This window comes from Phocoena sinus, chromosome 12, assembly GCF_008692025.1.
Source record: "Phocoena sinus isolate mPhoSin1 chromosome 12, mPhoSin1.pri, whole genome shotgun sequence".
Lineage (NCBI taxonomy): Eukaryota > Metazoa > Chordata > Mammalia > Artiodactyla > Phocoenidae > Phocoena > Phocoena sinus.
In genome coordinates this window covers 21,546,407-21,568,645 of record NC_045774.1, presented here as the reverse complement: position 1 = coordinate 21,568,645, position 22,239 = coordinate 21,546,407, and the positions used below count along the sequence as shown (strand labels likewise).

Genomic DNA, 22,239 nt, shown 5'->3' with positions numbered 1-22,239 from the left:
CCAGGGAAGCCCGAGCCGTAATCGTTGCTATGACTTCTGTAAATCCTCCATCTCCCCCAGCTGCTCAGTAGGGTCTGGAATTCCATGGTAGTTTTACCACTTAAGATTTCCTTCCTTGTTAGCATATGTACCCTTCCTGAAGCAATGCCATTAGGAATCACCTGAAGTGGTGTCGTCTTTACTCTTCCTGTGGCTCCCGGCCTGGGAGGGAGGTGCCTGGCCCAAAGAGTTCATTATATCAGAAGGACAGGAATAGCAGTAATGCCCAGGACCTGTAGGATCTGTAGTGTAAGAATGCCTATGTGTGCAAATGATTGGTTATAACATTTGTAATTAAACAGCTTGTACCATGTTGGTTGACACAGTCAAGATCCTAAAGGGCAAACTATGCCCAGAGAGCCTGGGGCATGGCTCAAGCGTCCTAAGGAGGAAGGTACAGAGGCTCCACTTAGAAGCCTGTGGTCGGTCCCCAGAGACCTCCAGGCTCTGACTGCCTGGTGACTGCCAACCTCACAGAGGACTTCCTCTGCCATGTTCTCCTGGTTTCCTCAGCTCCACGCCTTCTCTTTGTCAACCACAAGTTTGCGGGGGGCAAAGCAATGTTATTTTTGCTTCCTGGTACAGGGCAAAAAGGCAATGGGCATAAAAAGAGGGCAGAATGGCAGCTGAATGTATCACGTCTGCTCAAAGTTTCCCAAAGAGACCTCTTAGGCCCGAGCTTTTCTGGCACTCCCATTGTCTCTCTCTCTCTCACCTCAGCTGTAACTATGGCAGCAAGAAAGACCTGGTAGGTTATCTAGGATTTGTATTTTCTCCACTAATGCTTCCTCCAGTAACGAGCCGACAGTAATTGCTTTATGTGGGCATGAAGCACTAAATATGGTTTTGTGACCCATGGACCTGATGTGTGTCTACTTCATGTACTCTCTCTCCTCTCTCTCTCAAGGATATATTAAAATAATGAAGCATTCCAATCCAAGATAATTGGGCTAAGGCTTTGTTTCAGCGTAACCTTGAAGAAATCAGGCAGGTCTGCTTGAGTGAACATAGCATGTAGCATCCTGATTTGTGTAGATTCCCGTAAATGCAAAGCTGGCCTTGATTAGTAATGCTAATGGCCGGAAACCACCACCACTCCCAAAGCCTTGCAGCTCATTTTTGCAGGGATAACCCCTGGGAGGCTCTTCTTACCATGTGCAGTTCATTTCTGAACGCTGTCCCCCCCTTTAAAGAAGCATTACAAATAATTCTATGACATTATGTGGTCTGGAAGCACTGAAGTTTATTAGGAGCAATCAAACCAAGAATGTCTTTTGTCTCCTGCGAGTTCCTTGACTTTTGTGCTGGCAGATACTCTTCTAGTTAGGAGACTAAAGCTGAGGCTTTCAACCAAAAAGAGAAAAGGAGAAAGAGTAGCACACAATGAGTATGACGAGTATGAAATTGCCTCTTTCAAAACTCCTAACTGTGTCTCCAACTGCTATCCCAAGCAGCCCATTGAACGACGAAGAGCAATTATATATTTTCCATGAATTCGCGTCTGTGCATCCCGTTCCTCCACAGCTGCTCAGCTTGCGTGACGCACATAATCAGATCTCACCACCTCTCCGGTACACCTTTGTGCCTGGGCTCACTTGGGTTACTCTAGAGCAGATGCTGGGTTGCTGCTTCTCTAACCTCGATGGATGGGTGAAGATGAGGTTGTACCTGTCTCAGTAAAGAAGCAGTGGGTCTGAGAAGGTCCTGGAGATTTGGATCTGTTCTAACCTAGGATGGGATCCAGGGTGTCCTGAGCAAACCAGCATGTGCCGCGATGAACTTTTCTGGAATTTGAGCTTTTCATCTGAGTTGAGTCTCAAAGCTCTTTGTTAACTCTTTCTGGTGTTATAATCACGTTAGGAAACGTGGAAAATGGAGTTTGAAATTTCAAATGCACACTCAAAGCAAACGTATCTAGCAATTATTTTCAGAAGGAGATTCCTCAAAGTCTTCATTTATTGATATACTAGCTAACTCTAAGCCATCCTTCAGAAAAATTTTGTGATACATATAAATTTAGATTGTCATACCTCTACGATTTAAGAAAACATTATTTTCATTTCCGATTTTTAGGGGTAAGAGATTGGCTTAAATGGAAAGCAAACTTAGTAATGAATATTAGTTACTAATATTAATGTCTGTTAATGTAACACACAAAGGAAGGGAATTTGATTCTATTTGAGATTGTAAACAAAAGCAAATGCTTTTCTTTCTGTTTTGATATTAAGGGGAAACTTGGGATTTAATACACTTAATATCTCCTGATCCTCTCTTCATTAAATTTTCACACAGGTACCTAAAATCAAACTCTTTTTTATTTTCTTTAAGCCTTCACTGAGGTTATAAGTTTCTTCAAATGCCCTTTTTCTTTCTCTTCACCTTTGAAGTTAAAAATATAAATATCGGCAAGGTCATATTTTATGGTTAAACCCAGTTCATTTGGGGTTGAGTCAGTCATAGGCTTTTGCCCTGTGCTGAAATGAGTGTGAGCTGAGTTGCCTAAGGGGAGGTTCGGAGATGAGGATTCATTCATTCCTTAGCAAAAGGAGCCTTTACCTCCCATCCCATTCTTCAGTCTTCTGAAAAATGTTCCGAAGACTGTCATAACCTAACCTAGGTGAGTTGTCTTAAACTCACCTTTTTGAATGCCTCTTCAAAAGACCAAGGGCATAATACGACTAGACAGATGTACCCGATAGAGAACCAGGTTGCTTCTTGACCATCTTATGTATTCTTCTCTCCTAAATGAAAACCAAAGATTTTCTGCCTTGGTGAACTATTTAATTCGTACACATTCACACCAACTCAGAGTCGTCAGCTTGCAAGACAAATATCTTCAACACAAAAAATAACCACACTTTGACAGAAATTTTACTGTAGGTGCCTACTTTTAATAACTCTACAATGAAAACCACACATTTATATCCAGAACATTCAAAGGACAGAAGTTCTAGTCAAGTCAGTAGTTATTTGCAGGTACCTGGAGCTTGCTAGCTGTAGCAGGTACTGAGTGCCAGGAGCCATATAGTTGTCACTAAGAACTGATCTTGCCTTTCAGGGTCTCGCAGTTTAGAGAAGGTGACTTTATAAGCCATATCAACAAGTAAATTAAAAGGTAACATGATGAGGGGCTTCCCTGGTGGCGCAGTGGTTGAGAGTCCGCCTGCCGATGCAGGGGACACGGGTTCGTGCCCCGGTCCGGGAAGATCCCGCATGCCGCGGAGCGGCTGGGCCCGTGAGCCATGGCCGCTGAGCCTGCGCGTCCGGAGCCTGTGCTCCGCAGCGGGAGGGGCCACAACAGTGAGAGGCCCGCGTACCGCAAAAAAAAAAAAAAAAAAAAAAAAAAAAAGGTAACATGATGAGTATAACAACGCATGCAGGTACAGAAGTAGCCCATAAGAGGAAAGGATTGGTTTTACGGAGTGGGAGGTCCTGGAAGACTTCCCAGAAGTGATGATATCGGAGCTCTGTTTTGAAGAATAACTAAAACACGTATTGGATGTGTAAGTTAGTGATATTCTCAGCTGCAAGTAACAGAACACCCCCAGATATTCACCTGGCTCACTCTTTCACTTCATTCAGGTCTCTACTCAAATTATTCCACCTCAGGAAATCTTCCATGAATAACCTTTATGAATGAATCAGCCTCCCTCCATCATTCTGTATGCCCTTAACTTACTTTATATTCTCCTTCATTGTTACTGCTACCTGGCACATTTTGTGTTTATTCTTTTATTTCTACTGTATGTCTTCTCTGACTTGACACCTGACCTATAAGGTTAGGGAGATTGTGTGTCTAATTTACTGCTATAACCCAAGCATCAGAAGCAACGTGTAAATAATTCAGTATTTTTTGAGTGAATATCCAACCAACTGTGGCTTAAGCAATAAACAAGAAGCCTATAAGCAGGTAGTTTCCGGGCCGTATTGCTCAGTATTGTCATTTGAGGCTTATGCATTTTCTGTTTTCCACTTTTCTGTCTCCAGAGTCTTGGCTTTTTATCTTTGAACATGCTACCTACAATCTCAAAAGGGTTGATAAACCACCAAACATCATATGCTTTGCACCCATGTTCAAGGCATGGAGAGGAAGACACTCTTAAGGGAGCTCTCCCTAAGGGTTTGTCTCTTCATCATACCAATGAACCTTTCCCAGAAGCTCCATCAGCCAATTTCCCCATGCATCTCATTTGACTGTCACATGGCTAGAACTGGCTGCATGGAATGCTGGGAAAGCAAGTAGGAGACGAAGGGAATGAGGTCACCATGAGGACTTAAATTAATTATGATTTATCCTCATGAGTTAGGCACACTGCTGCCCAAATAAAATCACTAGTTTCAAGAAATATTATAAGTAACAAATTTTGGGAATAATAATTAAATGTAAAGTAAATAAAAACTAATAGAATTTTAGGTTATTTATTGTTTATGTTGATATAAGAAATAGATATTATAAAACTGATGAAACTAATCATAGACATTTTCTATCTTAGCCAAGAAAGGCAAATTTTTTCCATTCATTTTCTGCCAATACCATTTTTGGGTGCATTCTCAGCAGTATTATCATGAACAACTGTCTAAATCTGACATTTGAAGAACTTCTTCTCAAAGAAAATCACATATGTTACACAACTGACTAAATGGCTTATGTTCATTTTCTGAAACTCCATATGAAATTTGTCAGAGGTAGCCCTGCTTTAGTCCAGTAACCGGGTTCAGTGAGTAAAAATCTGCCTTTAATAATAGTCCCCTAGAAATCGTAGAGAATTATCGTGTTCTGTATACCATCTCACAGAGTTCCCACTCTCTCTAGGCAAAAAGGCCACAAATATATCTCAGAAAATGAAGATACCTTCTTCCCATATTTATATACATAAGTAAGATATGTATTTGAAATATGTAATGGAGAAAAAAGTAGACTTGTTAATTAATTCTACTATTAACAATTAACATAAATAATGATAATTCAATAACATTAATAATGTATATGATTCTTATTCTCAAAAATATGACTCCTCCAAGACTTCTCTGGTGACGCAGTGGTTAAGAATCCACCTGCCAATGCAGGGGATGTGGATTCGAGCCCTGGTCTGAGAAGATCCCACATGCCACAGAGAACTAAGCCCGTGAGCCACAACTACTGAGCCTGCGTGCCTAGAGCCCGTGCTCCGCAGCAAGAGAAGCCACCAAAATGAGAAACTCGCGCACCACAATGAAGAGTAGCCCCCGCTCACCGCATCTAGAGAAAGCCCGCATGCAGCAAGGAAGACCCAACACAGCAATAAATAAATAAATAAATTTATTAAAAAAAAAAAACTGACACGCCCCCCCGAAACCAGGACCTTTTGTATGCCCTTGTTTGGGGGACCAAGAACAAGATGCAGTATTAGTTGTTGATTTAAAAAAAAAAAAGAAAAGGAAAGAAAAAAGGAACACTTTCATTTTTTGTCTTCTTTCTCTGCATGTTTCCTTCCCTCCCTATCTCTCTACTTCTGTTTCTGTCTCTCTTTCTCTCTTACCTTTGCCCCACCCCATCCTTCTACCACAAGCATCTCCTTCTTCATAGAAAAATAAACAACAATTTGCTGTATGGGTGTTCCTGAAATTACTACAGTCCCTGTGGGAGTTTTGAGGTAACTCTTACCTGTTTTATCTGGATCAAAATGTGCTGTGTTAAAGCAGCCGATATCAAAAGGAATATTTTCCCCCAAGGAAGGAGCTAGTGGAATTTCCACCTACACAGAATGTATTAACTTTTTGTTGTGCAATTACAATGCTAATGATTTGCTTATTTTACTACAAAGAGCCAGTCCTGGATAGGACTTTCATTCATCATGCCTTTTTGTAACTCTCCTATGAACAGAAGTTGAGGCATGATTCTGGCTTTGGGAGACGTTTTCCCAGAGACACAGGCAGGAAGGCGGGAAGGAGAGAAGACGGGAAGATGAGAGATGGTGAGGGGAGAGAACGTGTGTAGCCACAGTTCACAGGTGGCCCTGTTGCCCTGCCCACTGTTCCTAAGTGCTTGTGAAGAAACTTTTCCAAGAAGTTTCCCTCTTCAGAATGTCCCTTTATCCTGTAGGTTAGGTCTGTGCTTCATTTACATAAGGGAACAAACATACCAGCAGTTTGGGCAGTGGTGGCCAAAGTCTGGTGCAACATAAGGAAAATGAAGGGAGCTGTGTCTCAGAGGGAACCAGAGGAGCCCTTCTGTCCCGATCTGCTTTTATGCTTCAATGAGTTCCCTACCACTTTGTTCGTTATTCACCAAGGGGAAACTGGGGAGGGATGTGAAGTAGGAAAGAATCCTAAGCATAAATTAGTGGTGTGCCAAGGTTGGAAGGCATGAATGGAGAGGAGTCTTCTCTGCGCATTTTTATCACCTCAGCCCACTTAATCCTAAGGAGGGCCCCTCCCCTTTCTTTGCCTTAACAATCAACTACAAAATTAGAATGGCTGCCTTCATACCAACACAAATAACAAAACAGAAAGAGCCTCAGCGCTCCCATGCCTAGAAAATAATACGTAGGAGCCCAGGGGTTTGCTGTCAAAATTAGCAGAGTCAACAAAGGAAAACAGCCCCTACATTCACTAATATGGTAACATTATTGTCTGACTATTCAGAAATTCTACCTGTACCCCCTTCCCTCCCAAATTACTTTAGAGTCCTAAAGAAGATACTACATACGCAGAGGCATTTGCTGTCACCTTTCTTTTTTGTTTCCAGCCTGGGGAAGAGCAGTTCCATTTACACCTTCTGAAACTTCTTGCCGTCTCCCTTCCCATAGTGGCAAAACCCACCAGCACCTCAAGAGCCTGAAAAGTCTATGAATGAGAGCTCGCTCCTACTACATGCTGCTGGGGGTCAGACACCACACTAAGGGCTGTACTCTGTTTCTTTAATCCTCAGAGCCCCCAAAGGTAGGAATGTCCATCACTCCCTCTTCACAGAAGATGCTTCTGTCGTACTGCTAGGCGGACAGGGTTCCCATTTTACAGGTCCCTTGCCTGAGGTCCATGGCTAGGACGTGGTGCGACCTGAGCTTGAACCCAATCATTCTGATAATGGAGTGCTTGCTCTTTGCAAGGACTCTAAACTTTTTGACAAACCAAACCCAGCTTTGCTTTTTTTTTTTTTTTCCAGCTTTGCTTTTCATCATTCAGCTGATAGACACTTTCAGCTATGTACGTGAACTCCGAGCTGACCACAATTTCTCATTTAGGACAATGCATCAAAAATGAGAAAGGGACTTATGCAGAATCTGGCTCAAAAGTCACTGTTTATCTTTTTCCTTGAGGCTGTTTAGCCAAAGCCTGTTCATTTGTGCTTATTATTGTTTCTCTGTGATATATTATTTCATTGGCACCATAGAGCCAGTGGTTTCATACAGTTTTACAGGCCAGTTTACAAAGTACGAATTTTGGCAAGGAGAGAACATCTTCCTGCCTTGTCTTCTTGTTTCAACAATTGGATGCAGATTTAAGCCACCATGGATTTTACCCAATGTACTGGTTTTTAATATGTGAAAATAAGGTATTATCAGTAGAATTAGCTACGTTTTTAAAAAATGGATACTAAATGTATCTAGTATCATCTGTAAATCATCTCTGGGTTTCTAAGAAGGCATAGTTCAGAGCTACACAGTTGCAAAAGAATATTTTTGGCAAGAGATGATCCAGTACATTCTGCATGGGTACCCTAACAAATCAACTGTGCCTACCCAGTGAGATGCCTCACTAAGAATTCCTGAGAGCCGTTTTGTTCTGCTTTATCAAGAGAGAGGTTTCTGTCCAATTTGCTTTTCTTTTAAAATTTATAATTTATCCCCCCCCTCCTGTTTTCGACAAGGATTTGAGGTACATCAGTTAATCAAAGTGGCCCAGCCTCCTGGGCCTCAGCATCATTCAGCAAATGCCGCCTGTAAATAATCTTGCCTATTCGATGTGTCTTCTATATTACGCTGCGGGATACACAGAGGAACTTTCTTGTGTACTTTATCTTGAAAAATGAGGCAAGCCAGGAAAATGGGGAGAAACCTTCGACAGACCTTCTGGCAAATTCATTTAACATTTATTGAATGCTATACACCAGGTACTCTGTTAAATGCTCTCACACGGTTTCACTCACTCTATTAGGGGATCTTATAAAAACAAGAGGCAGTAGGCAACAGGAAGCTCACTCATCCCTACAGACTGTGATGCCAACAAGAGGACTGGGGCACCGAGGAGGGGAAGCTGCTGCCATGCTGGCCATCAGAGCCGCTTCTTGCTTTGCTCAGTCCTATCTAGAGAGTAATGCCTGTCGTATTGGACCCAGTCAGAAATATCTGTTGCTCTGTGCTTGAAGAGTCTCAAGCAAAAATGGAGTAAGGGAGGAGAAAGCAAGCAAGCTCTGGGGGTGGTGGGGATCATCTGTACAAAGTAGATTTTCTTTGGGTCTCCTTGCTCTGTTAGCACAGCTTAAAAACAGATGTTTCTTCCCAATCTTGGCACCTTCCTGAGATGCTTATCCTCAAAGTAATTAGTTTAGCATATCCTCCTGGCTCTTAATTGACGAGAAGGGTTCTTGAACCAAAAAAAAAAAAAAAATCCATAATTGGTCAGCAGTTCTAGAGGGGGCCTAAACAGATGACAGAGAGTTCAGGTAGACCAAATGCCAAGGAAAAAACTCCTGAAGCACTGTCAGGCAGACGGATTGCTGACGCTCGGGCTGCATGCACGCATCTTTGAGCCATTTGGGTTCCAAAGATGACGATTTGCTTTTTGACTCCTTCCACTTTATTTATACAGCATAGATCATCATAGAATGATATAAAGGCAAAAACAAAAATCCACACAAATTTCTACAATAAGCGTTTGTTACTTTTGTAATAGGAAAACCGAACATGTGTTCTCATTTGCAAATGTCTTATTTAGAGATGATCTAAATTTAAAGGGTAAATTTTTCGTAGAGGGAAAAAGAAGGAACACCGCTATGTTGTTGATATGATACTAAAAAACAAACACACCAACTTCTCCAAAAGGTCTTTTCCCATTGCAAACTATGGCTAGAACTGGCTACACTGTTTTCCTAGTTCGTTTATGCGTATAATCTAAAAATTAACAAAACACAGAAAACCTTAGCCTCCTTCCTCTCTTATCCCCATAGCAATTCAAAGGCAGTGAGGTGGCCATTTGTGGGTGTCCCAGCTGCGACAGTATTCAAATGCCATTAAAGCCTGGGACCAAGGACCCAAACATTCAGTTTTGTGAGTCTTTTTTACAGAAATTCTTCTCTCAGTAAATTAACTCATGCTAAGTGATTATAGACTGAAGTATAGCTCAGAAAGATAATTAATTTATAATTACAAAAAAAATGGTCAGGCCAACTGGAGTCTCTGTAAGCTCTTCCTAGAGGCAGAACAACTTTGAAGAAGATAAAGGATAGCCAGAAGAATCCTGGGGGAACTCAAAAGCAAGGCACGGGGCTGGGGGGTGGTAATTGGATGACATTAGTGGCGGGTAGTCAGATTACTATGGTCTGATCCATTCTTTTGCATCCTAAGGATTGACTTGCTAGGTAGATTATAATGCTACCTTGGGTGGCCAGGGGACCCCCTGCTCTATACAAAACTGGAGACACGTTCGTGTTCTTTAATACCAATAAGCCTAACCACTGTGACAACCAGTTTTCTTCTGTTAACATATCCTTCTTGGGTGGCTCTAATCCATTTGTTCAGGCTTCATCTTCCACTGTTACAGTAGTATTCCTGTCAAGCCATTCTGATATTACACCCAAGGCACTGAATATAGGCAATCATTGACACATAGCCACCTAACATAGGATGCTTCTACAAAAGGATGCTCTAATTACTTTCTTAATTAACTTTTATTAGATTAGATTACATTAGATTTTTCTTTATTCTCTGGTGGAACTTTAAATTCAAGTTGCGGTTAGCTGGATGTCTCTCTTATGTACTTATAGCTACCCTGTGAATATTCATTTTAATGTAATCACATTAAATAACTATAGTCCCCTTTTATTAAAAAGAGAGAGAAAGAGACAGCAAGAGTTGGATTATCCAGTGATTTTATGATGACAAAAGATCCAAATCATTTTTCGAAAAAGAAACTTCTGTCAATGCTAATCGACTGGCAGTGGTTTTCTAACATAATAAGATAGTCTTGTGTGAGGTTTCTGGATGTGTTTAATTATTCTATTTATGTCACTTGACAGAGAGTGAGAGAAGCCTTGATCAATTTATTTGGGTGTGGAATTCAGTTTAAAATGGATCAATTTATACACTAATATGCATACAATAAATAACTAAGGAGAACCTACTGTATAGTTCAGGGAACTCTACTCAGTGCTCTGTGGTGACCTAAATGGGAAGGAAATCCAAAAAAGAGGGGATATATGTATACATATGGCTGATTCACTTCATTGTACAGTAGAAACTAACACAACATTGTAAAACAACTATATCCCAATAAAAAAATAAATAAATAGAATGGGTCAGTTTAAAACTTTGAACCCATAAAGGAGAGTCAGTTATTAGAATGCTAAAATGACACATCTTACGGAGTCATCTCACCTGTGTGAGGCGTAAGGTAACCAGATATTGTCAAAAGATCATGAGCCTGGAGACAGACCATTAGTGATCAATCTGTGTCTCACACTCTTTATGGGAAGATTTTTAACTTCTGATTTGATTTCACAATTATAAGGCCATTTGTGTCTTGTCCCTGTTTCTGTAGTTTGGCGGAGGACCAAAAAGCGGAATAAACAGAGTTTCGTCCCTCAGGGCCTCCTCTTTTCCATGCCGTACCCTCTCACAATGCACACCACCTTACTAATCAGGTCCACCGTGTCTGGGATGCTCTCAGCACAGTGTAATAAGCCTTCAAACATCACTCTTCACAAAAGAAGACTGCTGCCATTAGAGGCCGACCCCAGGCAATTTGGGTTCCGTCGGTGGGAAAGAAAAGCAATCTTTAATAAAGGCCATTAGTTTCGTGTTTCAGTCAGTAGTGAAACAGGCCAGGCGGAGATGCCATGAAACGCTGGAAAGAGCCAGAGTCAGGGGGAACCACGTGATTGGTGCGGTTTCAGCCTGTAGGCACAGGGATGACCCAGGGCATGACCCTGGGCAAATAGTCTGCAGACTCTAGGTCACAGGGCCCCAGCCCCACAAGCTGGTATTGTGGGGAAAGGCTTGCATCTCAAAGATGACATGAAAATAAGAGAGGAGCCTGTTAACTAAACTTAGAGTAAGGAAGGGAGCATGTTTCCACGGTGCAAGACAAGCCCCTAGTATCAGTTAGGACCAGCAGATATTCTAAATCAGTACTGCTTCTCTATCCTGTGGATGTGAATTTGCCAGAGGGAAGATGTACCTCGTCAAATCATCCTTGCTGAGGTGCTTGAAATTCTATGAATACACTTTTTACTAATGAAGGCAAGAATGATGCTTCCGCCTTGTTCTATGTTTCATGCTACTGTCCTGTGGTTTTACATGTATGTCATGTTAAGTCCATGATTCTTGGTGATTTTTCTCCATCTCTGACCATTTTCCTTTTCCTTTTTCTAGAATGATTAATCAAAAGTATTTACTCACCAAACATTCATTGAGTTCCTGCTCTATGGAAGCCTTTCTAGAGAACTGAGAAATGAAATAATCTTTGGCATTTGTGAGGTAATAGAAATATATATATATGGGTCTCTGCCCACAGTTCCTGGCACAGAGCTCCTAAAACCCTTGTAGTTCCCTAAGTGATAAGAACACTACTAGCATCTCTTGTTCTAATATTTAGTCCTTGACCCCGTAACTGACACAGGACTCCTGAAACCTTTGTAAGTTGCTAAGTCAAAAGAGCACCAGGAATGTCTTTTGTTCTAATGAGGTGACTCTGGGTGTGTTCCTAGATAGGGGCTGGTCACCAGAAAGACCAAGGCATGCTAGAAGCTTGGAATTTTCAGTCCCACCCTCTCTTCTCTTGAGCAGGGAGAAGGGCTGAAAATGGAGTAAATGATCAATTATGTGTACATGATGAAGCTTCCAAAACTGCCAGTAATATGGCGGTCGGGGGCTTCTGGGTTGGTGAAGACGTGGAGGGAGAGTGGTGAACCCAGACGGGGCACTGAAGCTCCACACCGCTTCCCACATACCTGCCCCACGCATCTCTTCCATCTGGACGTTTATATGTATCCTTTATCATGTCCTTTATAGTAAAGCAGTAAATGTAAGTGTTTCCCTGAGTTAATCGAACCCAAGATGGGGACCGTTGGACCCTCGATCTACAGCCAGTCACGCCAGAAGCACAGGTGACAACCCGGGCTTGCGGCTGGCCTTTGAAGGGTGGAGGGGGCCAGGCTCACGGGACTGAGCCCATAACCCGTGGGATCTGCTGCTATCTCCGGGCAGTAGTATCTGAATTGAGCTTAACTGTAGGACACTCAGCTGGTGTCAGAGAATTGGTTGGGGGGGAAAATAGCCTCCACACAGTTGGGGACCCGACGTGTCAGAAGTGGAGTGTTCTTGGTGAAGGTAAAGAGACGCACAGGAAAGAAAGACATAGTAGGGGAGAACTGGGCTTTTCTCCTACTCAGGAAGGAAAAACCTGAGTTTTTCCTTTATAGCACTTAATTATTCATTCATTCAATTATAATTCTTTCAAAAGTATGAACTACGTGCAAAAAGTGTTTAAGGAGGTTGATGGCAATGGCTCTGGGTTCCCACTGTCTGGCCTCGCATTCTGGCCAGCTTATTTACTTTTTGACTCTGGGAAAATTAAGTTTTCTAAAGCTAAGTTTCTTCATCTATAAAAGTAGAAAAATAATAATAGCTATCTCAGGTAGTTGTGACTCTTAAATAAGATCTTACTCGTGAAGCCTCTGGCCCATATATAGTTGAAACCAAATAGATGTACACCATCCTTCATAAAGTACTAGGAAAGATTACATTCATATAATATTCTAGAAATGACGAAATGTAGGGATGGAGAGCAGATCCATGATTGCCAGGGGTTGAGATTGGGGGAAGGGTGTGATTCTAAAGGAATAACATCAGGTAGTGTCTTTATGGGGCTGGGACTCTTCTGAACGCTGATTGTGGTAGAGGTTACATAAACGGATACACGTGGTAAATTTTTATAGTACAATAACACCCTCTAAAAAAGAATGCATGTAAAAACTGGAAGAAGGTCTGTAGTTTAGTTAATAGTATTATACCAATGCCAGTTATGTGAGATGTTATCATTGGGGAGAGCTGGGTGAAGGGTACACAGGAACTCTCTGTATTGTTTTTCAAGTTCTTGTAAGTCTTAGATTATTTCAAAATGAAGAGTTAAGAAAATTATAAAGCACCAAGAGAGATGTGATGATACAACAGAGAGGGAACAGTCTGATCCTTGCCTCCATGGAGCTTCCATTCCACTGGAAAGAGAAACTATTATTTACACCGTAAATTGTCTAATCCTAATTATACTCAGTGTTAGAAAGGAAAAGCATAATATGCTTTGAGAACCCATGCAGGGAAAGGGGGCCCGAGTCTGGGGCAACTCAGGGGAGGCTTCTTGGAGGTTATGCCATTTCTGAACCATCTGTATGGCAAGGATGAGCTAGGAGGGCTGGTAGAAGGCACTCCAGGCAAAGAGAGCAGCACATGAGGGGAAGGAGGTGGAAGGAGCCCTCCAGCATCTTAGAGGGGCCAGCAGGTTAAAAGGCTTGTAAGAGTCACAGCTAAATGGGCTGCTGTCACAAGAAGAAACCTGTGGTGGGTCAGGGAAGGAAATAATTACTCCGGATAAGAGACTGGGATGGGGGAGGGCAGGAAACAACTGCACAATGAGAGCAGCACTGTTTGAGCTTGGATTTTGAAAAATAATTGTAATGAGTTTTAAGCTATGGTTATAAAAATCACAAAGGAATGGGTACTTGGAGGTGTGTGGTGAGTTTGGAAAACGACACATAGTGTGGTGATTGGGTTCCTGAAAGGAGCTGGCAAGGGACTGCAAAGAGAATTTGGGGCCATATCACAAAGGGAGTTTGGATTTTATTCTGCAAGCAAGGGAGAGCCATTGGAAGCTTTAAACTGGGAAGTTCTTAAATGTTTTTATAACAAACATTTTATAACTCTGAGGCCAAAAGTGGAAATAGAGTTAAGAGGACACTGAAGCCAGTGGGTCTAGACAAGAGGTGACCACAATAGTCCAGGACAGGGACAGGGACATGGTGGCCTGTAGTTGGGGTAAAGGCAGCTGGCGCTGGGAATGATGGAGGAGCCTTTGTGAAAGTCAACTCGACAGGCAGTGGTGACCTCGGATCCAAGAGCTTCACGTCTAGTCATTTATTCCCCTGAGGTTCTCATATAGATGCAAAAAACATTAACATAACGTGTCCATTGCAACGTTATTGGAAATTGTAATAATTGGAACGAACGTACGTATTCATTAGTGACCGCTTAAGTAAATGATGGTGTGTAACATACAGTGGGGTACTATGAAGTGCTTTGGAAGAATGGGGTATCTTTTAAAAATATTTTTAAATTAAAAAATTGCAGAAGACTAGGTATAGTGTGACCTAATTTTGTAAAATATTGTATGGAATGCATCTTACATGCGTGGAAAAAAATCTTGAAGGATATACCTGTCCTTTTGGCAGTGACTCACTACTGCAGGGTGAGATTGCAACTAATTTTTGTACAATTCTTTACGGTGATTGATTTACAACAAATGTTTTCATATTTACACTTTTACATGAATGGCATGGTCTTGGATTGGGGTCCCTGTGAACAGCTCTGAGATGGAGAGTGCGTGCAGGAGGGGGCTCTTGGGAGATATACCTGTTAGGAAGTGAAGAAGACAGCATTGGGTAGAGGGAGAAGATGACCCGCACTGCAGTTGTAACGGGCATCCTGGGAGCTCTTAGAGCAGGGATGACTCTTCAGAGTTGCCTTAAGTTGAGGCAAAGGGGCTGGGTCTTTGCATCCTTGCATCTGTAAGTCATTGGATTTAGACTGTCCCTGGGGTAGGGGCATGGCCTTGAGCAAAGCAGTTCCTTGCAGCTGAGGGCAATTCTAATGAGGGATGCAGCTGACGGTGGCCAGCAACTGATATCCCCAACATCTGCAGGATGGATGCATGGACCCTGAAGAGGGAATCTGGGATAAGTACTACAATATCCACTACAGTTAATTGATATAAGTATAAAATTTATTTTCTGACTTTGCAAAACTTGCTTAATCACCACACATAGCTTTTGTGAATACAAAGATGAAGGGGGAAAAAGGATGATCTCAGTGCGGAACAAAATTCAATGAAATGAAACCTTTTTGATTGAAACAATCTTAGCAGTTAGGAATAGAAAGCAATTGATTTAACCAGATGAAGGGTGCTTTCTCTAGCCTACCCTTTCTTTGAAGGTGGGCCAGGCCCCTCAGGTTCAGGACCCAGTCCCTAGATTTGCATGGGCCCAAGGCCACTGTCATCCATCTCAGTGGCCACAGTTCACAGAACACTCAGATTCTGGTGTTAGCGTTTGCCTCCAGGGCAGTCCCAGTTTCTGTGTTTGCTACTGTTCTGGGTTTTTTTCCTTGTTCGTTTTTGTCTGTATGGGGCTTTTGGTTCCTAGTGATTTCCCTTCCTTTCTTGTCCGCTCAGCAATACATCTGAAAGCATATTTGTCGTAATTTATCTAGCACCTAGTGTTTCACAGCAGGAAGGTTTCTCAGTGTACCTAGTCCACAGGACCATGGAGAGCTAAACCCCCGTCTATACCAAAGGCAGTTTTTCCTTTTACTGCTTATCATGTGACTTTCAGTTTTATGTGGTTTTATTTTTTATACTGTATTTCTTGCCAAAATTCTACCCATTCACTTTTTTTTTTTTTTGCGGTACGTGGGCCTCTCACTGTTGTGGCCCCTCCCGGTGCGGAGCACAGGCTCCGAACGCGCAGGCTCCGGACGCGCAGGCTCAGCGGCCATGGCTCACGGGCTCAGCCGCTCCGCGGCATATGGGATCTTCCCAGACCGGGGCACGAACCCATGTCCCCTGCATCGGCAGGCGGACTCTCAACCACTGCGCCACCAGGGAAGCCCTACCCATTCACTTTTATCTCCTTCTCTCGCTCTAGCTTCTCTTCTTTAAGTCTCAATTTTTCATCTCTGACTGCTTTTCTTTAATGGAGAATTACTTGATCATCAGTTAATTAATCCATTTTCTGTTTTGTATCGTTCAGTTACACCCCCCCCCCCCCCCGCCCGTTTGGTCGTGTTCAGCTTTATCTCGCTCTCTTTTTTGTGGTATCTCTTTTTTTGTGGTAATGTAATGAATACCTTCCATGCTATTTCTTTTTTAATGATTACTCATCCTTAAATTGGTTTGTTCTTTCTGAGCCAGCGATTTGTGAAAGGCTAGAACTAGAGACAGCCTAAGGAACTGAGTGAGGGCAGCTTGAATTTCTGTCTGTTTCCCACCACCGCCCTCCCCTGGAGAATGGTTTCTTTCTGGGTCTGACTCAGTTCTCTCCCTTTAATTCATATTGATCACAGCCCTGTCATATGGTGACAGAAACCTTGGTCATCATCAGGTGAGCAGAAGCGGTCCATTCAGGCTGGTGACCACAGATCCTGTCTTGTTTACCTCACATGCCCACATCCTGCTTCTTGCGGAGATGCCGTGCTTGCCCACTGCCACACTGAACATCATCACCTCTGACACCTGAACGTTTCCCCAGGGCTCCCATACATCTCAGAGCTCTGGTTCCCAGCAAGGGTCACAGAGTGTCCCTTACAGTGTGTCACCTGTAGCGATCTCTCCGTTCTGCTCGCTAGACCAGAGAGCCCTCAGATCTTGTTTCTTACATCAGTGTCTCCCCCTGGCCGTGTTCAAGTTCCCTAACACTTGGCAGCCCGCTGAGAAGAGTGATTATTGGATTAGGGATGTTCCTTGCTTCCATTGGTTTCTTTCTGTTTCTTACTCCCCTTATTCTTGGTTGATTTCAAGAAAGAGAGCCTTTAGTCTTCCATCTTGATCTAGAAATTCAGGGAAGGATTATTTTAAGATGATAGAAGACGTAAACAGGTAAAAGAAGAGCTAACGGATAAAAGACCTGAGAAGGGATGAGCTAAAAGAATAATCTTGGAAGGAAAGGCTTATCTCCTCACAGACAGGAGGACAAAAAATGTGGATAACATAAAAGAGAAATCTTAGGTCAATGGGAAGAAAATTGAAGAAGTAAAGAGGTACTTGCTTCTCTGGTACATGTGGGGTCTGACACATACAAGGAACAGCAATGCACCTTTATTCATTTATTCAGCAAATTTTTTACCAAAAACATGTTATATGCCATTTAGTGGGGAGACAGCAGTAAACGAGACAGAGAAGTCCCTACTTCCTGAGACTTCACTTTCTCATAAAAGAGCCACACAGTGAACAATTGAACAACAAGAAAAAGCCTATTTTCTCTCAGGGTTTCTGATAGAAAATAATGGAACAGTGGTGAGGCTTCCATGCTGTCTAAAGTAGACCTGAAGGAGCAGAGGATCCAGCCACATGAAAATGAGGGAAGGACACTCCGGGCATAGAGTGGAAAATGCTGTGGTTCTGAGGCAGGAAAGTACATGATGAGTTTTAGGAACAATCAAATTGCCAATTGGAGCTTAGGGAGCAAGAAAGAATACGGTACAAGTGAAGGCTGGAAGTACAGGCAGGCATCAAATCATGCGGGCTCCTGTAGGAGTTGGGTTTTTATTCTCACATAATTACTCAGTCAGAAAAGATAATTAAAGACCTAAGTGTGGGTAAATATGGAGAAATTATAAACTCTACCAAAAAGATGAAAGCCATGAGAAAGGTATAACATCAACATGTGCTTTAGAAACTCTAAATGGAGATTCTGGTTTTAAAGTAATTTGAGTAGAATGTACAGCATAAAAAAATATAATGTAACTCACAACCTCATTGTTACAGTAGAGGAATTCTTTGTCACACTTCTAGGAGTGAGTACTAGAAAAAAACTGTACTCTGGAACAAAAGATACTGTAACATTTCAGAGTGCCCTATGCTTCCCTGTGCATTTCTGAAGTTAACGGTGTGGCTGAGGGAAGTCAGCCAGAAGGAGAGCACCTGCAGACTCAGGATCTCCTAGATGTGCAAAGTGGGAAGACAAGGGCCGTGTCAAAATGAGGCATTCACTGTCTGCGTGGAGGCCATCAGAGACAAAGCCAGCTAGAGTCCAGAGCACACAACTTACTCTCATGCTTTGTGCATTTGGAAAGAGAAATCGCAACTGGAAACATGTCTAAATGTTACTTCTCAGCAACAGTATGACCGTGGAAAGAATCGATGGGAAAGAAAATCATGGAAGGGAAATCTAGAAGCAAAGGAGTAGAGCCCAAAAGAGAATTTAAATGTTTTCCAATCAGTAATTAGTAAAGTCTGAGTACTAATAGATTTGTTTTAAAAGGGAAAGCAATTCCATAAACTCAAGTCATGTTGAAGCTGAAAACTTAAAGATGCATTCATTTAGTTCCTCCTTCCCTCCTTCAACAGTGGATGTTTGAGATCACGCTAAATGGCCTTCATAGACCAATCTACAGATAAGTGACATTTTAGCCTCCTTCAGGGTAAATGTCTCTGTGACATCCTTTGCATTCTAATTGGTGTTACTAAACTCCAAGGAATTTCCCACTGATCAGTAAAGCTTTTTCTTAGAATTAAACCAAAGCTGATTAGCTTCAGCTTCTACTGGACTCCATATGAGAGACTCCTTACAAAAAGAGACAAAGTATGAATCCAGTTTTCTTTTGTGTCTATTTCCAATCCTTCCGGGGGGTTCAAATGAGGCCTCAATAACCACTGTAACACAAGCGTTTTGTCTGGGAAGCTTGAAGAACTCGGAAGTGACTGTGCTTCTCCCACTCTCAGTTCAAGTACAGTATTCTGGTCCTGGCAGCACAGAAGCAGCAGGTGTGTGCTGAGGAACAGCTGGCTACCAGTCCTGGCCAGAGAAGACGCTTCTTCACAACAGTAGGACATTTCATTATCACTTAGCCTGTCCAAGAGAACCTATTTTTGTTCATATCCATGCCCTGGTAGTAGAGTTCAAACTTATTTTGGGTTTGCTGATGACCGTACCATCAAGAGGATGTTAGTGCAGGAAGCCAAGAAGCTACCATCTGTGCAGTGTTTTTATCTCAAGAATTGTTTAGAAGGCTGATTACTCGGTTAGCTGTACCTCTTGATCTTCTAGTGTTACACTGAGAAGGGTGACTAACACTTTCTTGAAAATCACTTTGCTTTTAATAACCCATATAATTCTGTCAATCTATGGTAAGGGTCAAATAATTGGCCAAATTGCACTATTAAGTATTGACCCCACAATGCTTTATATGTGGTAGGGACACCATGAATGATCATTCCTGGTGAACAGAAAGTTGCTCTCCAGAGTGATGTGCTGGCAAACTTTAACAACCAGCTCTCTAAGGATAAACTACCTGATTTGTAGCATTTGCTGATTTCCATAGCAGAATATTAAGAACAACTTTATAAACTCAAAAATTTAGATGAAATGGAGAAAATCTATAAAAGGCAAAAATGACTAAAAGTAACTCAAGAAAATATAGAAAACCTGAAACCTCTGTATCTATTAAAGAAATTGAATTCACAATTAAATCTTCTCACAAGAAAACTTGTAAGTCCAGATGATGCCACTGGAGAAGTATATCAAATAGGTAAGGAAGAAATAATACCAACCTTGCACAAAGTCCTTCACAAAATAGAGGAGAGAACACTTCCCACTTTATTTTTTGAGGCCAGCATTATCCTGTAACCAATATTAGAAAATGACGTTATGAGAAAAAACAAAAACTAACTAGACGTTGATATACTTTATGAATAAAGATGGAAAAAACTCCTTAAAATATCAGCAAGTCGAATCCAATAATATATAAAATATTATAAAATAAAAAATTAAAATAATTAAATAAAAAAAGATCATCATAATGACCAGGAATTAAAGGTTGGTTTAACATTAAAAATCAATTGCTGTCATTCATCATATTAACAGAATAAAGGAGAAAAAAATATATGGTCACCTGAAGATATGCAGCAAAGCTATCTGAAAAAATTCAGCACTCATTCATTACATACATAAATTAAGAATAAGAGAGATTTTCCTCAACTTGATAAAAGACACCTAAGAAAGACCTGCAATTAATATTAAACTGAAATGTTGAGAAACTGAACACTTTCCCTAAGTAGGGAAGAAGACAAAGATGCTCACTCTTCATCACTTCTGGTCAACATTGTGCAATAAGAAAAGAAAAAGAACGAAAAGGCACACAAATTGTAAAGAAAGAAGAAAAACTGTCTTCATTTGTAGATTGTGTACATAGAAAAACCAAAAATAATTTATAACATAACCACTCAAATGACTAAGTGAATTTAGCAAAGATACAGGATACCACGTCAATATACAAAAAATCATTTGTGTTTTTATATGCTAGCAAACAAAGAATGTAAAAAAAAAATTTACAATAGCAGAAAAAACATAAAATGCTTAGTGGTAGACTTAAAATATGTGCAAGAGCTGTCACTGAAGACTACGAACATTGAGAAATTAAAGATCTTAATAAATGGAGACATAAATTATGTTCATAGGTTAGAAGACTCAATACTGTTAAGATGTCTTTTCTCCTCATATTGAATATACTGATTCAGTACAGTCATAATCAGAATTCTAGGGGGATGTTTTTGTAGAAATTCACAAGCTGAGATTCTAAAATTTAAATGAAAATGCCAAGGACTTAAAATAGCCAAAACAATATTGGGAAAGAAGAGTAGAAGCATATGGTAAGCAGGAATCTAAGACGGCCCAAAGATTCTGCCCCCTGCTACACAGGCCTGTATAATCCCCTCCCCTTGAGTATGGAAGGGGACTTGTGACTGTGATGGGATGTCGCTGTCATGATTAAATTACACTATGTGGCAAAGGTAAAGGGATTTTACTGATGGCTCCATCCAGGATTGAAACGGTTTCATGCCTGTGTATGGACACCCAGGCCACATGTAAAACTTTGGTTCTCATCCTACAGGAATAAATACCCCTTAACCATCTCTCTGGCCAAGGGATACAAACATTTATTGCACAGTCAGTCTTCCAGGGTCAGACCCGAGAAGGAGACCCACACAGGCCCTGAGGCATAGTTGTGTCTACTTAGGCAGGAAATTCCAGGGTCATGGTTTCCCAGGATGTGGTTTAGAAGGGGAGGGGGTGCAGGCTCTGGGTAGACCAGCCACTTGGACCTGGGATTGCCTCACTCCATGGCGAGGGAGGAGGTTCCAGGTGGCTGGAGCAGAGCCTTCCAAAGCAGGACATCTCAAACGTTTATGTGCATAGGAGTGACCTCAGGATCTTATTAAAATACAGGATCAGAACATGTCAGGCTGGGACCTAGCATTCTGCACATCTAAAAAGCTCTCAGGTGGCGTGGGTGCTGCTGACCCATGGGACCACACTTTGTGTAACAAGACTGTAAAGCATGGAGCCCACCCAGGTCTGAGGGCAGGGAACACTGATAATCAATACACATGAAGTTAATAGTGGAATGAACAAACCCAAATTGCGGATAATTCAAAAATTATTTGTTGTACTTGGAAAGATCCTGACGATAGTTAACCTTAAGCTAGTAATAGATGTTTTTTTCTTTTTTCCTCTTGTGCATTTATCCACTGGGTGAAAATAGTTGCCCCAAAAGCAGGATAAATAACTGGGGACCCTAATCTGGTATTAAAACTACGTGTGTTATCTACAGTTGCCTATTGTAATTATCATTCATTGTGTTTTATGAATCAGTGAATGTTCATAACATCCTGGGTTTTAAGGGTGAATTTTTTTTCGGGCTAAGACTATCCATGTGATAACTGACGTACTTCTAAAAGAACTTTGGAATCCTTCTGATTACTAGCCTTGAGCTATAAACACCAAGAGTTTTATAAAAAGTGGCAATAAAATTTATATTATTAATAAAATGTCAGGGCATGGATGACTTACAAGAAATGAGATAAAATTGTTTCTGTTTAACATTCATGCCACATTTTATCATTCCGTAGTATTTATTATTTTGACACGTAACTCTGAAGAGACTATGAGACCTCCCTCTGGGATGGTTCATTCCCTTTTCTACATGCTACATTTATAGACTATCTACAAAAGCATTC

General features: G+C 41.5%; 1 protein-coding gene across 5 annotated transcripts in view; it reads left to right on the top strand.

Moving 5' to 3' along the window:
• The window catches only part of AIG1 (androgen induced 1), a 234,042-nt gene that overhangs the window by 67,814 nt on the left and 143,989 nt on the right, over window positions 1-22,239 (top strand). The window lies entirely within an intron of this gene.